We start from the raw sequence: 14,926 nt of genomic DNA on the forward strand, positions 1-14,926 counted from the left end.
TGTTGATCAACGTAACCAAGGTTTTATATATTGATTTCTTTTCTCAATCTTCTAACCTTGTTTATGAATAAGTTCCTAGAAAATACATTATTTTGACAAACGGGCTTGACAGTAAATTAGTGGCTTTACCACCAAACTTCGTTGCATAGGTTTTTAAACCTTAAGGGTTGTTTTGTGACCTTGTTAAAAGCTAGAGGGAAAGGAATGACTGATGTGAATAACACGGTGTCTGATATGCCTGTACTGTACCTTGTCTGTCCTGCTGGGTGAGGTAGATCATACAGCTGTCCCCAGACAAGCCCTGCTCTACAGGGGACACACATAGCAAGGTAGTCATTGACGCATCACTGCCTTAATTGGAAGAAAAAAGTGATGGAGGACACAATAGAAAGTTGGTGTGTGTATGTATGTGTGTATGTGTGTATGTATGTGTGTATGTATGTGTGTATGTGTGTATGTATGTATGTGTGTATGTATGTGTGTATGTATGTGTGTATGTGTGTATGTATGTATGTGTGTATGTGTACACATTTTACTATAGTTGTGAATGCCAGAAGTCCTCACAAGAATAGTAAACCAACTAAAATTCAGTGAAGTGAGGACATTTTGTCAGTACTCACTTATAAAAGCCTATTTTAGAGTTAGAAGTTAGGATTTTGAATGGGAATCTATTGTTGGTCCCCAAAATGTCCTCACAAGTATAGGAAGACATAGATGTGTGTGCTCACAGTCTGACAGACAGTCCTCATGCTGTGTCGTCTGTCCAGAGACTCCTGTGGTTTCCCCAGGTACTGAGGCAGCTCTGCATGCAGCGCCCGCTACGAGAACGGAACCATGGAGCCTGAGAGAGAGAGGAGGGAGAGGTTGCACGCGTCGTTCACATACACCCACAGATGAAACGTACAGATGGCATTGCGAAATGCTTGCTGCAAAGCAGGAAGCCTTCTCTCTCCCTCTATCTACCTATCCAACACTCTCTCTCTTCCTCTCACCCTCTCTCCTCTCCCCTGAGGAAGGAAGGCCCTACCCAGAAGTGAGCAGTCAGACATGTTCCCGAACTCAAGAGTCTTTGATGTATGACTCTGATATCAGACACACATTCAGGTGGCTACAGAGCATCCTCTCTCTGTCTGTCTCTCTGTGTACAGCTTCTCTGGTAATCAGCAGCAGCCCTGAAAACCCCCATGACTCCTCTCTCTACAGCTCTGCAGTGACACACGGTGACATCACAGAGAGAACAGCCATGTTCTCCAGTACAAAGGGTCAGGGGTAAACCTGGATTCATCCTGACAAGTTAAAGACACATGCGATCATTTATCCACAACCTATGACTGGTGGATGAGGATCTTGAAAATAATAGCCTTAAAAATAAAATAAATCCCTCTCACTTTGTCAACAGATTATCAGCCGATTCTGTTTTTTCCACAGTATATCCTGGTTGTTTGAGAGGAGAGGCTTGGTGCCCACTAAGGTTCCTTCTAAGAGTGAGATCATGGATAATAGATATTGGATGGGGGCAGCAGACCTTCAGATCTGAATCTTTGATGCCAGGCAGGAAGCAGTTGCCAGCATCTGGAGGCACCTACGGCAGCCCAAAGCATTTCATATTGAGGAATGGAAATTCAATCTGCTCTCCCCTTGGACTGCTGTTTGGTGTAGCTTCACATGTTCACCTCGGTTCTCTGTGTGTGTGTGTGTCCACGGCCATGACTCAATAGCGATTGCCTCCACTACAGTAACCTCTAGGGCTGTAAAGACTAAAGGCAGTGCATCAGAGAGCTGTTCAAGCAGAGTTAAACAGGGAAAACAACAACACCAGTGGCACTGAAGTGAAGTGTTGTCTTTGGTTATTAGCAGGGTATTTCAATGGTTTGATCTGTGTCAGGGCGTTTGGTTACTATTTGAAGTATACACTGAGTGTACACAACATCATGAACATTATTCTCTTTTATGACATAGCCTGACCTGGTGAATCCAGGTGAAAGCTATGATCCCTTATTGGTGTCAATAACGGATGAGAAAGAAGGGTATTTAATGGGCAAGACAAAAGATTTAAGTGCCTTTGAACGGGGTATGGTAGTAGGTGCCAGCCCCACTGGTTTTTGTCAAATCACATTTTATTGGTCACATACACATATTTAGCAGATGTGTAGCGAAATGCTTGTTTCCCATGTGTATCAACAATGGTCCACCACCCAAAGGACATCCAGCCAACCTGACACAACTGTGGAACGCTTTCAACACCTTGTACAGTCCATGGCTGACGAATTGAGGCTGTTCTGAGGGCAAAAAGGGGGGTGTGACTCAATATCAGGAAGGTGTTCTTAATGTTTTGTACACTCGGTGTAGGTGGTGTGTGTATCTCTCCTCCCAGGGTATACAGTATACTAGTATTCAGGGTATAGATCAGGTTGGTCCAGGTTTCCAAACGGCTCCAGTTCCATCTCAGCCTTCTGGAACAGACTCCAGCTTGGTGAGCAGGGCCATGCGAACAAACCCCAGCTACAACACACACACACACATAACCAACTTTACATATGTGTGTGTGTGAGCCCGATACGGTCGTCCTCTGTGTGTGTGTCTTAGCCTGCCTCAGCCCTCCTGTCGGAGTGTGTGTGGTGTGTGCGTGTGTCAGCCCACTCTTGTCATCCGGAGTCTAATTTGTGCAGGCAGCTCCTGGCTTCCACCCCCATCCTCTCCTCTGCCACACACACATACACACGCTGCCACACATGCACATGTGCTGTGCCACACACACACACCCTGCCACACACACAGCCAGACAGGAGAGTATGTTAGACTTGCCTCTCTATCGCTGACACTGTACAGACACGTAGCTACATTAGCCCCGTCCCCGACAAAATAAAATCAAGAGTCTTCTGTTCTTTCGACCAATCAATTTCAAAACAGCCATTTCTCACTGAAACGGTTCTGTTACCGAAATCGCTTATTTGTTTCAGAAAAACATTCCCTATTCACTCAATCCTTGCTCTCTTTACGTGACACATGTATGCATCTCATGGACGTGACCAATAGGGCCTGACCTATAGAATAGCATATAATTACATCAATAAATTGGTTATAACAAACTCTGAACTCCTAAACGGCAAAATAGATGCAGAGGACGGGACAAACTCGAAACGGGGGAATATTTAGGCAACTGGTTGCTCATGAGGTAAAGGGGAAGTTAGACGTGTGGAATACAATGTTACTAGTTGTAGAAAATCCTGGAGATAATACATAAGTTAAGGAGGTAAGGTAAAGAGCAAGTGATGTGCGCATATTATGTGCCAAACAGGTGCTGTTAGATTACAATATCATTTTTCTGACCGTTTGAAACATTGTAAACAACACTAAATAAAGTAGAAGTGTACCAGAGAGTCTGTTGTACAGTTTTTTTTGTCAAGCCTTTATTACAGCGAAGACTAAAAACAGCCTCAGTAAGTCACAGTACGAAGACTAAACAGGATGCGCTCTTAGGCCTACAGCTCAATGGTGGTTATACAAGGCTGCTTTACTAAGCCTACTAATGATAAAGACATGACTTATTATTGTAAAGATAATAATAATAACAACAATAAGATGAGGTCAAGAAAAAGGAGCATTATTATTATTATTATAAATATTATTTTGTCGGACAATTTAGTAAACAACACTAAATCGATTATAAATTATACCAGAGGCTGTTCTAACGAGAAAGAAAAGTGGAAAGCCTTAATTAAAGAAAAGATTAAAAACAGACGAATTTGTGATTTTTTAAAAACTATTTAATTGCGTGAGGCTTGGTGTTCACGGAATCAGGAGGCTATTGAACAAACACTTAAACAGGCAACAGAAGCAGGATCTGTCTTATTTCTGTATATATATATATATGGATGATTTATAAAGCCAGGCACATTTAACAGTAGCCGCACACAAGCCTAAGATCACCATGCGCAATGCCAAGTGTCGGCTAGAGTGATGTAAAGCTCGCCGCCATTGGACTCTGGAGCAGTGGAAACGCATTCTCTGGAGTGATGAATCACGCTTTACTATCTGGCAGTCTGACGGACGAGTCTGGGTCTGGCAAATCCAGGAGAATGCTACCTGCCCATTCTCCTGGATTTCGCTACCTGCCCTCCACCAAACTGTAAACTGTAAAGTTTGGTGGAGGAGGAATAATGGTCTGGGGCTGGGGCTTGGGCTGTTTTTCATGGTTCCAGGCCCCTTAGTTCCAGTGAAGGGAAGTCTTAACGCTACAGCATACATTTTTTTATATTTTTTTTATTTCACCTTTATTTAACCAGGTAGGCTAGTTGAGAACAAGTTCTCATTTGCAACTGCGACCTGGCCAAGATAAAGCATAGCAGTGTGAGCAGACAACAAAGAGTTACACATGGAGTAAACAATTAACAAGTCTATATACAATGTGTGCAAAAGGCATGAGGAGGTAGGCAAATAATTACAATTTTGCAGATTAACACTGGAGTGATGAATGATCAGATGGTCATGTACAGGTAGAGATATTGGTGTGCAAAAGAGCAGAAAAGTAAATAAATAAAAACAGTATGGGGATGAGGTAGGTGAAAAAGGGTGGGCTATTTACCAATAGACTATGTACAGCTGCAGCGATCGGTTAGCTGCTCAGATAGCTGATGTTTGAAGTTGGTGAGGGAGATAAAAGTCTCCAACTTCAGCGATTTTTGCAATTCGTTCCAGTCACAGGCAGCAGAGTACTGGAACGAAAGGCGGCCAAATGAGGTGTTGGCTTTAGGGATGATCAGTGAGATACACCTGCTGGAGCGCGTGCTACGGATGGGTGTTGCCATCGTGACCAGTGAGCTGAGATAAGGCGGAGCTTTACCTAGCATGGACTTGTAGATGACCTGGAGCCAGTGGGTCTGGCGACGAATATGTAGCGAGGGCCAGCCGACTAGAGCATACAAGTCACAGTGGTGGGTGGTATAAGGTGCTTTAGTGACGAAACGGATGGCACTGTGATAGACTGCATCCAGTTTGCTGAGTAGAGTGTTGGAAGCCATTTTGTAGATGACATCGCCGAAGTCGAGGATCGGTAGGATAGTCAGTTTTACTAGGGTAAGCTTGGCGGCGTGAATGAAGGAGGCTTTGTTGCGGAATAGAAAGCCGACTCTTGATTTGATTTTCGATTGGAGATGTTTGATATGAGTCTGGAAGGAGAGTTTGCAGTCTAGCCAGACACCTAGGTGCTTATAGACGTCCACATATTCTAGGTTGGAACCATCCAGGGTGGTGATGCTAGTCGGGCATGCGGGTGCAGGCAGCGACCGGTTGAAAAGCATGCATTTGGTTTTACTAGCGTTTAAGAGCAGTTGGAGGCCACGGAAGGAGTGTTGTATTGCATTGAAGCTTGTTTGGAGGTTAGATAGCACAGTGTCCAAAGACGGGCCGAAGGTATATAGAATGGTGTCGTCTCCGTAGAGGTGGATCAGGGAATCGCCCGCAGCAAGAGCAACATCATTGATATACACAGAGAAAAGAGTCGGCCCGAGAATTGAACCCTGTGGCACCCCCATAGAGACTGCCAGAGGACTGGACAGCATGCCCTCCGATTTGACGCACTGAACTCTGTCTGCAAAGTAATTGGTGAACCAGGCAAGGCAGTCATCCGAAAAACCGAGGCTCCTGAGTCTGCCGATAAGAATATGGTGATTGACAGAGTCGAAAGCCTTGGCAAGGTCGATGAAGACGGCTGCACAGTACTGTCTTTTATCGATGGCGGTTATGATATCGTTGAGTACCTTGAGTGTGGCTGAGGTGCACCCATGACCGGCTCGGAAACCAGATTGCACAGCGGAGAAGGTGCGGTGGGATTCGAGATGGTCAGTGACCTGTTTGTTGACTTGGCTTTCGAAGACCTTAGATAGGCAGGGCAGGATGGATATAGGTCTGTAACAGTTTGGGTCCAGGGTGTCTCCCCCTTTGAAGAGGGGGATGACTGAGGCAGCTTTCCAATCCTTGGGGATCTCAGACGATATGAAAGAGAGGTTGAACAGGCTGGTAATAGGGGTTGCGACAATGGTGGCAGATAGTTTCAGAAATAGAGGGTCCAGATTGTCAAGCCCAGCTGATTTGTACGGTCCAGGTTTTGCAGCTCTTTCAGAAAATCTGCTATCTGGATTTGGTTAAAGGAGAACCTGGAGAGGCTTGGGCGAGGAGCTGCGGGGGGGCGGAGCTGTTGGGCGAGGAGCTGCGGGGGGGCGGAGCTGTTGGCCGAGGTTGAAGTAGCCAGGCGGAAGGCATGGCCAGCCGTTGAGAAATGCTTATTGAAGTTTTCGATAATCATGGATTTATCAGTGGTGACCGTGTTACCTAGCCTCAGTGCAGTGGGCAGCTGGGAGGAGGTGCTCTTGTTCTCCATGGACTTCACGGTGTCCCAGAACTTTTTGGAGTTGGAGCTACAGGATGCAAACTTCTGCCTGAAGAATCTGGCCTTAGCTTTCCTGACTGACTGCGTGTATTGGTTCCGGACTTCCCTGAACAGTTGCATATCACGGGGACTATTCGATGCTATTGCAGTCCGCCACAGGATGTTTTTGTGCTGGTCGAGGGCAGTCAGGTCTGGGGTGAACCAAGGGCTGTATCTGTTCTTAGTTCTGCATTTTTTGAACGGAGCATGCTTATCTAAAATGGTGAGGAAGTTACTTTTAAAGAATGACCAGGCATCCTCAACTGACGGGATGAGGTCAATGTCCTTCCAGGATACCCGGGCCAGGTCGATTAGAAAGGCCTGCTCACAGAAGTGTTTTAGGGAGCGTTTGACAGTGATGAGGGGTGGTCGTTTGACTGCGGCTCCGTAGCGGATACAGGCAATGAGGCAGTGATCGCTGAGATCCTGGTTGAAGACAGCGGAGGTGTATTTGGAGGGCCAGTTGGTCAGGATGACGTCTATGAGGGTGCCCTTGTTTACAGAGTTAGGGTTGTACCTGGTGGGTTCCTTGATGATTTGTGTGAGATTGAGGGCATCTAGCTTAGATTGTAGGACTGGCGAGGTGTTAAGCATATCCCAGTTTAGGTCACCTAACAGAACAAACTCTGAAGCTAGATGGGGGGCGATCAATTCACAAATGGTGTCCAGGGCACAGCTGGGAGCTGAGGGGGGTCGGTAGCAGGCGGAAACCGTGAGAGACTTATTTCTGGAGAGAGTAATTTTCAAAATTAGTAGTTCGAACTGTTTGGGTATGGACCTGGAAAGTATGACATTACTTTGCAGGCTATCTCTGCAGTAAACTGCAACTCCGCCCCCTTTGGCAGTTCTATCTTGGCGGAAGGTGTTATAGTTGGGTATGGTGGCCTTCCTAAGCCAGGATTCAGACACAGCAAGGACATCAGGGTTAGCAGAGTGTGCTAAAGCAGTGAGTAAAACAAACTTAGGGAGGAGGCTTCTGATGTTGACATGCATGAAACCAAGGCTTTTTCGATCACAGAAGTCAACAAATGAGGGTGCCTGGGGACATGCAGGGCCTGGGTTTACCTCCACATCACCCGCGGAACAGAGAAGGAGTAGTATGAGGGTGCGGCTAAAGGCTATCAAAACTGGTCGCCTAGAGCGTTGGGGACAGAGAATAAGAGGAGCAGGTTTCTGGGCATGGTAGAATATATTCAGGGCATAATGCGCAGACAGGGGTATGGTGGGGTGCGGGTACAGCGGAGGTAAGCCCAGGCACTGGGTGATGATGAGGGAGGTTGTATCTCTGGACATGCTGGTAGTAATGGGTGAGGTCACCGCATGTGTGGGAGGTGGGACAAAGGATTTATCAGGGGCGTGAAGAGTGGAACTAGGGGCTCCATTGTGAACTAAAACAATGCTAACTAACCTGAACAACAGTATACAAGGCATATTGACATTTGAGAGAGACATACAGCGAGGCATACAGTAATCACAGGTGTTGAATTGGGAAAGCTAGCTAAAACAGTAGGTGAGACAACAGCTAATCAGCTAGCACAACAACAGCAGGTAAAATGGCGTAGACTAGGCAACGGGGCCAACAGATAGAACAAACAAGCAGAATGGAGTACCGTGATTAATGGACAGTCCAGCGTGCATCAGCTATGTAGCCAAGAGATCAGTGTCCAGGGGGCAGCGGTGGATGGGGCAGGGAAGCTGGCCTGGCGAGTGTTATCCAGGTAAAAAAAAAAAACTAACAATGACTAAATAGCTTGTAGCTAGTTAGCTGGTTAGCTTCTGGAGGTTCTTGAGTGTGTTCTAAAAATAAAATAAAAATAATAGCGATTCCGTATCACATTGGGTGAGGCAGGTTTCCGGAAGGTATAAACAAATTAAAAGTCAAAAGAGATAGAAAGTAAATATGGGTCCGGTGAGCGTTTGAGACGCGGCGATTCAGGCGGTTAGCAGGTCTGTGCTAACAAGCTAACAGTTTGTAGGCCCGGGCTAGACAAGGTAGCAGTTAGCGGGCCGGAGCTGGACAAGCTAGCAGTTAGCAGGCCGAATTAGCAAGCAGGGAGATAGCGAGGGCTAGAGAGTTAGCCTTTGGGGGACGTCGCGATGGGGTGAGTCTGTTTATTCCTCCTCATGCGATGACATCGGTAGACCGGTCGTGGGCCCGGGTATTGTAGCTCAGGAGTATGCTACGGTGGTAGCACAGGTGCTACGGCCGGGCTAGCTTCAAGCTAAGTGGGTGGAAACGCTAGCCAGGAGTAATCCGAGGTTGCGGTTTAGCTAGATAGCTAGTTGCTGAAAAATCCAGCTGAAAGATGTTCCGTTTGCGGTGGGAATCCGGGGATGAAAAATAAATAGGTCCGTTGTGCTCTGGTTAAAGTCGCGTTGTACGAACAGGCGAGAGCTTTCCGAACTACAGGTTAGCTGATGACCGGTTAGCTGGAGACCGCTAGCATACCCGCTGGTTAGCTGGCTAGCTTCAGTTGAGGGGTCCCGAAGTAAATATAAATACTTTAGGAAAAATAGCTACATTGGGTGAGTCGGGTTGCAGGAGAGTATTTGGAAGCTTAGGGTTTAGCAAAATGTTTTCAAAGAGATATGTGGAGAAAATATGTAAAAAACGAATACAGGGACACGACAGGACAGGACGACCTACTGCTACGCCATCTTGGGAACCAAATGGCAACAGTTTGGGAAAAGCCTGTTTCAGCATGACAATGTCCCCTTGCACAAAGCGAGGTCCATATAGAAATTATTTATCAAGATCAATGTGGAAACACTTGACTGGCCTGCACAGAGCCCTGAACTCCATCAAACACCTTCGGGATGAATTGGAATGCCGACTGCAAGCCAGGCCAAATTTGTATTTTTTAAATCTTTATTTAACTAGGCAAGTCAGTTAAGAACAAATTCTTATTTTCAATGATGGCCTAGGAACAGTGGGTTAACTGCCTTGTTCAGGGGCAGAACCTTGTCAGCTCGTGGATTTGAACTTGCAACCTTCCGGTTACTAGTCCAACACTCTAACCACTAGGCTACCCTGCCGCCCCTAATCACCCAACATCAGTGCCCGACCTCACTAATTCTCTTCTGGCTGAATGGAAGCAAGTGCATATGTAAAACAGAAACATAACCACACACAAAAACACTGTCACACAGACATATGCACCAGTATCACACTTCTATTGCCACACGGAAACCTAGACAGACAAAACAGACAAACACACAGGTACCAGTAGTGAGTCAGTGGTGTGGCTGGAGGGCTGGCCAGCCTTGCCGTAGCCCTGAACATGAGCTGTCAGCAGTCTGCCAGTCCGGTCCACTGCGGCATGCCCGTTCTTAGTGCTCTACAGGTGCACAGGATGGGGACACAGCTGTTTCAACAAAACCACCAGACAAGGTGAGAGGACAGACACAGACACGGGACATAATGACCCCCAACATGAACCAACCCCTGGCTGGCGGCAAACAGTTAAAAAGGACATCTTATATTTCTATATTTTATTTGTGATGGTAGAGTGGTGGTGCTGGTAGAGGTCAGCCAAAGGTCGGGGAAACACTGAGTAAGGTACAATGTGAGGGGAGACACACATTAAAGCAACAGATGTCTCCGCAGGAGGGGGTGGGTACAGTACAGAGGACGAGGGGGTGGGGGGGGCGTGTACATCCGAGCCTCCCCATCAGTAAGCATGACAAGGTCAGCCTGGAGATTGGGTTTTAACTGCACGGCAAAGGGCCATTCATCACAGTCAGCCACCTAATTAGGCATCAGAGAATTACACACTAGAGATAGAGAGAAAGACAGCCAGCCTCGACACCACGGCTGAACAGCCCACCCCAGATCCTGACCACAGCCTCCCTCCACACAACAGTAGAACAGACAAATGAAGAACCACCAACCCAGTAGACCCTACCCCCCCCCCCCCTAGCAGACCTGTGAAAATCCTTTCACACCCACTGAGGGCACACAAAAGCCACAGATTGTCCTTAAGGGCTACAATGGGAAATAGATAGAAGAAAAAACACCCAGTGGCTAAACTCTGGTGCCCAAGCACCCGGCATGCCCTAATCTTGCTATTTAAGGACCAACTAGGGTCCCCCAGCCACATTCACACAGGCACAAACTATGTGAGAGCACAGCAGGAAAGGGGTTGCCACAGCACACAAGGAGTGATTGAAACATGTTCTTCTACCTCCCCGCCCTGCTACCACGAAAAGACGTTCATCCTGCTACCATACAGCAAGCATTTCCTGTGACTGTGCCTCAAAACCTAACATCTACCTGGTCCACCACAACCCACAACCCTAAAAGACATGGCCTTCAACCGCAGCACCTCACACAGGCGCAATGGTCACCCCGTCCAGACCTGCGAGGCTCCCCCCCAGACCTGCACCTAGAGGACCTACATCCAGACCACAGCACCGCCAGGCACATCTAGAACACAGCACCACCAAGGACATCCAGAACACAGTACCACCAGGCACATCTAGAACACAGCACCACCAAGGACATCCAGAACACAGCACAACCAGGCACATCTAGAACACAGCACCACCAAGGACATCCAGAACACAGCACCACCAGGCACATCTAGAACACAGCACCACCAAGGACATCCAGAACACAGCACCACCAGGCACATCCAGAACACAGTACCACCAGGCACATCCACCCCCCCCCAACCCAACCAGTTAACACCCAAACTAACCATGGCCACAAACCATATAGGTCCCCCCAGATCAGCCCTGTGCCCCTCTTGCCCCCAACATGACAATCACACATAGACCCAGGCCTTGAGCAGAGCAACAGGCACAACCCCCACTCCTACACCCACCCAAGCCCCATCCTGAGACCTAAGAGGCATGTATCAGATACTCAGCATGCTCTGCTCACAAATATTGGTCCAAGTGTAAACCACACAAATAAGAACACTGGACACTATGGACCACAAAGCTTTACTCTCTCATCCTAGAATATACAAGGTCTTAGGTCATATGCTTTTGGTCTAAAGAGCAGGAATCCAGACACGTGTCATCCTGCAAGAAACATGGTAAAGAGGAGATGGACCCACTGGTTGCCCTCTAGGTTACAGAGAGCTGGTCTCCCATCTACCAAACTACAAAGTGTTAGACAGGGAAGAGACTCAAAGGGTATGCTGATTTGGTATAGATCAGACTTAACCCACTCCATTAAATTAATGAAAACAGGAACATTGTACATTTGGCTAGAAATGAATAAGGAAATGATCTCAACAGAGAAAAATGTCCTCCTGTGTGCTACCTATATCCCTCCACTAGAATCCCCATATGTGAATGATGACAGCTTCTCCATCCTAGAGGGAGAGGGCAAAAACGGCCAGGCCCAGTGACATGTACTAGTCTTTGTCGACCTAAATGCCAGAACTGGACAAGAGAACACCTACCTGCAGGTGACAGCATTCCCTCCCAAATACACCCCCCTAGACACAACTACAACAAAACAACCAACAAAAAAGGGTCACAACTCCTGCAGCTCTGTCACACGCTGGGTATGTACATAGTCCATGGTAGGCTTTGAGGGGACTCCTACTCTAGGCACACCTATAGAACATCCCTTGGCAGTAGTAGGCCTTACTGTAGACTACTTTATTACTGACCGAAACCCAGTCTCTCAGAGTGTTCAGTCAGCCCACTGACACCCCTATCAGATCACAGCCTAATTGAACAGAGCAAGTCACAATCATGACGCATCAAAGCCGAACAAACCACATACTATTAAGAAACGCTTTAGATGTTAGGAGAGTAGTGTAGAAACCCAACAAAAAATTATTGGGCAACAACAAATATATATATACATACATACACACACAGACACTAAGAAAAAAGAAGGAACAGCGCATCAGAAATCAGCTCAATGTAATTGAAGAATCCATAGAATCTCACCACTTCTGGGAAAATTGGAACACACAAAACTAACAACAACGCGAAGAGCTACCTATCCAAAATTGTTAAACCACTTCTCAAAATCTTTTCGGCTCTATAAAAAAAACATACAGTGCATTTGGAAAGTATTCAGACCCCTTCCCTGTTTCCACATTGTTACGTTACAGCCTTATTCCAAAACAAATTAAATTCTATATTTTTTCCCTCATCAATCTACACACAATACCCCAAAATAACAAAGCAAAAAAAGTTGACATTTTTTAAAATATATTATATTAAGAAATAAAAAAAATACCTTATTTAAATACAGTACCAGTCAAAAGTTCAGACACACCTACTCATTCAAGGACTTTTCTTTATTTGTACTATTTTCTACATTGTAGAATAATAAAAGACATCAAAACTATGAAATATCACATATTGTCAATGTTCCAGGTGAATGGAGGAAAGCGGAGTCAGGCGCAGGACACAGGTATGAGTAAAGCCACGATATTTACTCAATATCAACAATAATCCAACAAGGATAAACATGAACAATCCAGAACACGTACACGGAACACCTTGACGAAAACAATCACCCACAAAACAAAAGGGGAAGCCAGAGGGTTAAATAAGGAACATGATAATGGAATGAAAACCAGGTGTGTACAATGAAGACAAAACAAAACGAAAATGAAACATGGATCGGTGGTGACTAGAAAGCCGGTGACGTCGACCGCCGAATGCCGCCCAAACAAGGAGAGGGGCCCAACTTCGGCGGAAGTCTTGACACATATGGAATAATGTAGTAACCAAAAAAGTGTTTAAAAAAAAATCTAAATCTATTTTATATTTGACATTCTTCAAAGTAGCCACCCTTTGCCTTGATGACAGCTTTGCACAAACGTGGCATTCTCTTAACCAGCTTCATGAGGTAATCACCTGGAATGCATTTCAATTAACAGGTGTCCCATGTTAAAAGTTATTTTGTGGAATTTCTTTCCTTCTTAATGCATTTGAGCCAATCAGTTGTGTTGTGACAAGGTATGGGTGGTATACAGAAGATAGCCCTATTTGGTGAAAGACCAAGTCCATATTATGGCAAGAACAGCTCAAATAAACAAAGAGAAACGACAGGCCATAATTACTTTAAGACATGAAGGTCAGTCAATCCTGAAAATTGCAGTCTCAAAAACTAAGCGCTATGATGAAACTGGCTCTCATGAGGACCACCACAGGAAATTAAGACCCAGAGTTACCTCTGCTGCAGAGGATAAGTTCATAAATTAATGAAAATTAACTGCACCTCAGATTTCAGCCCAAATAAATGCTTCACAGAGTTCAAGTAACAGACACATCAACATCAACTGTTCAGAGGAGACTCCATGTATCATGCCTTCATGGTCAAATTTCTGCAAAGAAACCATTACTAAAGGACACAAATAATAAGAAGAGACTTGCTTGGGCCAAGAAAGCAATGGAGCAATAGACAGGTGGAAATTTGTCCTTTGGTATGGAGTACGCAGAGTAGGTGAACAGATGACCTCCGCATGAGTGGATCCCACCGTGAAGCATGGAGGAGGAGGTGTGATGGTGTGAGGGTGCTTTGCTGGTGACACTGATTTATTTAGAATTCAAGGCACACTTAACCAGCATGGCTACCACAGCATTCTGCAGCAGTATGTTATCCCATCTGGTTTATGCTTAGTGGGAGTGTCATTTGTTTTTCAACAGGACAATGACCCAACACACCTACAGGCTGTGTAAGGACTTGTTGACCAAGAAGGAGAGTGATGGAGTGCTGCATCAGATGATCTGGCCTCCACAATCATCCAACCTCAATCCACCTGAGATGGTTTGGGATGAGTTGGACTGCAGAATGAAGGACAAGCAGCCTACAAGTGCTCAGCATATGTGGGATCTCCTTCAAGACTGTTGTCAATAGTGTGCAAAGCTGTCAAGGAAAATAGTGGTTACTTTGATGAATCTCAAATCCAAAATATATTTTTGATTTGTTTAACACTATTTTGGTTACTACATGATTGCACATGTGTTATTTCATAGTTTTGATGTCTTCACTAATATTCTACAATGTATAAAATAGTAAAGATAACGAGTAGGTGTTTCCAAACTTTTGACTGGTACTGTATGTACAGACTCAGTGAGCATAGCCTTGCTATTGAGAGATGCCACTGTCGGAAGACCTGGCTCTCAAGAGAAGACCGGCTATGTGCACACTGCCCACAAAATGAGGTGGAAACTGAGCTGTACTTCCTAACCTCCTGCCAAATGTACAACCATATTAAAGACACACATTTCCCTCGGATCACACTGACCCACAAATATTTTTTTGTGTGGGGGGGGGGTTAGATAAACTCCCATATCTATTTGGTGAAATAGCAGTGTGCCATCAGAGCAGCAAGATTTGTGACCTATTGCCACAAGAAAAGGGCAACCAGTGAAGAACAAACACCATTGTAAATACAACCCATATTTATGTGTATTTATTTTCCCCTTTGTACTTTAACTATTTGCACATCATTACAACACTGTATGTAGACATGATACGACATTTGAAATGTCTCTATTCCTTTGGAACGTTTGTGA

At 45.6% G+C, this 14,926-nt stretch overlaps 1 pseudogene; it reads right to left on the bottom strand.

The window, feature by feature from the left end:
* LOC109894612 (trafficking protein particle complex subunit 12-like) overlaps nt 1-14,926 on the bottom strand; it is a 36,512-nt pseudogene that overhangs the window by 10,379 nt on the left and 11,207 nt on the right.

The sequence above is a fragment of the Oncorhynchus kisutch genome, linkage group LG7 (genome assembly GCF_002021735.2).
Source record: "Oncorhynchus kisutch isolate 150728-3 linkage group LG7, Okis_V2, whole genome shotgun sequence".
Lineage (NCBI taxonomy): Eukaryota > Metazoa > Chordata > Actinopteri > Salmoniformes > Salmonidae > Oncorhynchus > Oncorhynchus kisutch.